We start from the raw sequence: 341 nt of genomic DNA on the forward strand, positions 1-341 counted from the left end.
TTTCTTTCTCTCTCTTTCTTCCTTCCTTTCCTTTCCTTTCCTTTCCTTTCTCTCTTTCTCTCCTTCCTTCCTTCCTTTCCTCCCTCCCTCCTTCCTTCCTTCCTTCCTTCCTTCCTTCCTTCCTTCCTTCTTTCCTTCCTTTCTTCCTTCCTTTCTTTTCTCTTTCTTTCTCTTTCTCTCGCCTTCCTTCCTTCTTTCCTTCTTTCCTTCCTTCCTCCTTCCTTCCTCCCTCCCTCCCTTCCTTCCTTCCTCCCTCTCTCTCTCTCTCTCTCCCTCTCTCCCTCCCTTCCTTCTTTCCTTCCTGGTTTTTTTGTTTTTATTTTTCAGAGTCTCACTCTGTC

The sequence above is a fragment of the Colobus angolensis genome, unplaced genomic scaffold (assembly GCF_000951035.1).
Source record: "Colobus angolensis palliatus isolate OR3802 unplaced genomic scaffold, Cang.pa_1.0 Scaffold215, whole genome shotgun sequence".
NCBI classification, from domain to species: domain Eukaryota; kingdom Metazoa; phylum Chordata; class Mammalia; order Primates; family Cercopithecidae; genus Colobus; species Colobus angolensis.